Here is a 2,500-nt window from a genome sequence, read left to right as displayed (position 1 = left end):
AAACTTCCAGAGGCATTTGCAGCAGGAATGCATGTGCACTCAAAAAAGTGAATATTTCTCACGGATAGACCCCGTGATACGCTAGAAATTGGCGGGGATGTCTCTCTTGTGGCTCACGGGGCTGTTAGGGTGGCACAGAAATCCCTCGGAATGGGAAAACGGGTCATTTTCGTGTCGCCACATTGCATGCGAACCGCATGCAACTTCCAGAGGCATTTGCAGCAGAAATGCATGTGCAGTCAAAAAAAAATTGATATTTTTCACGGATAGACCCCGTGAAACGCTAGAAATTGGCGGGGATGTGTCTCTTGTGGCTCACGGGGCTGTTCGGGTCGCACAGAAATCCCTGGGAATGGGAAAACGGGTCATTTTCGTGTTGCCACATTGCGTACGAACCGCATGAAACTTCCAGAGGCATTTGCAGCAGGAATGCATGTGCACTCAAAAACTTCTATATGTTTCACGGATAGACCCCGTGAAACGCTAGAAATTGGCGGGGATGTGTCTCTTGTGGCTCACGGGGCTGTTAGGGTGGCACAGAACTCCCTCGGAATGGGAAAAGGGGTCATTTTCGTGTTGCCACATTGCATAGGAACGCCATGAAACTTCCAGAGGCATTTGCAGCAGAAAGGCACGTGCACTCAAAAATTTTAATATTTTTCACGCATAGACCCCGTCAAACGCTAGAAGTTGGCGGGGATGTCTCTCTTGTGGCTCACGGGGCTGTTAGGGTCGCACAGAAATGCCTCGGAATGGGAAAACGGGTCATTTTTGTGTGGCCACATTGCATAGGAACGGCATGAAACTTCCAGAGGCATTTGCAGCAGGAATGCATGTGCACTCAAAAACGTCTATATTTTTCACGGATAGACCCCGTGAAACGCTATAAATTGGCGGGGATGTCTCTCTTGTGGCTCACGGGCGCTGTTAGTTAGGGTCGCACAGAAATCCCTCGGAATGGGAAAAGGGGTCATTTTCGTGTTGCCACATTGCGTACGAACGGCATGAAACTTCCAGAGGCATCTGCAGCAGAAATGCATGTGCACTCAAAAACGTCTATATTTTTCACGGATAGACCCCGTGAAACGCTAGAAATTGGCGGGGATGTGTCTCTTGTGGCTCACGGGGCTGTTAGGGTCGCACAGAAATCCCTCGGAATGGGAAAACGGGTCATTTTCGTGTTGCCACAATTGGCATACGAACGGCATGAAACTTCCAGAGGCATTTGCAGCAGAAATGCATGTGCACTCAAAAACGTGAATATTTTTTCACGGATAGACCCCGTCAAACGCTCGAATTTGGCGGGGATGTTTCTCTTGTGGGTCACGGGGCTGTTCGGCTCGCACAGAACTCCCTTGGTCCACCTGATTCGTGCATACAGGCAGCAACTAAAACTCTGTAAACCTGCTGTGAGGACATCTAAACAGTGGACCAGTGAGGCTGTGGAAGATTTGCGGGCGTGCTTAGACTGTACTGACTGGGATATGTTCACGACTGCTACCAATAGTCTGGATGAACTCACAGAGGCTGTGTACATCAGCTTCTGTGAGGACTGCTGTATCCCAACACGTACCAGGGTGAACTTTAACAACAACAAGCCCTGGTTCTCAGCAAAGCTCAAAAGGTTGAGGTTGGAGAAGGAGGAAGCGTTTAGGAGTGGGGATAGAGACAGATTCAAGGAGTCGAAGAACAGGTTTAGCAAAGCGGTGAGAGAGGCTAAACGACTGTACTCAGAGACACTAAAACACCAGTTCTCTACTAACGACGCTGCTTCTGTCTGCCAAAGGGCTCAGGCACATCACCAACTACAAACCCAGAGCGCCCCACACCACTAACGACTCCCGCCTAGCCAACGACCTGAACGAGTTCTACCGTAGATTTGAAAGACAATTGGACTGTCCTGAACCACCCCTTCCCACCCAAGAGGCCCCATCCCCCACCCATACTACAGAAACGACTCTCTCCTTTCAGGAGGGAGAAGTTAATGGGCTTTTCAAGAGGCAGAATCCACGCAAAGCAGCCGGGCCGGACTCTGTCTCTCCAGCCACCCTCAGGCACTGCGCTGGCCAGCTGTCTCCGGTGTTCACCAACATCTTTAACACCTCCCTGGAGACATGCCATGTACCAGCCTGTCTCAAGTCCTCCACCATCATCGCTGTGCCCAAAAAGCTAAGGCCAACAGGACTAAATGATTACAGACCGGTCGCCCTTACATCTGTGGTAATGAAGTCTTTTGAGCGCCTGCTCCTGGCACACCTCAAAGCCATCACAGACCCTCTCCTGGACCCCCTTCAGTTTGCCTACAGAGCCAACAGGTCTGTGGACGACGCAGTTAACATGGCCCTCCACTTCACCCTACAGCATGTGGACGCCCCAGCATCCTACGCCAGGATCCTGTTTGTGGACTTCAGCTCTGCCTTCAACACCATCATCCCTGCCCTGCTTCAGGACAAGCTCTTCCAGCTGAACGTGCCCTACTCCACCTGCAGGTGGATCACAG

The sequence above is a fragment of the Petromyzon marinus genome, unplaced genomic scaffold, assembly GCF_048934315.1.
Source record: "Petromyzon marinus isolate PM22_M1 ecotype Great Lakes invasive population unplaced genomic scaffold, UKy_Petmar_22M1.pri1.0 PM_G_Scaffold_29, whole genome shotgun sequence".
In the NCBI taxonomy this organism is placed as follows: Eukaryota; Metazoa; Chordata; class Hyperoartia; order Petromyzontiformes; family Petromyzontidae; genus Petromyzon; species Petromyzon marinus.
This window is presented reverse-complemented; position numbering follows the sequence as displayed.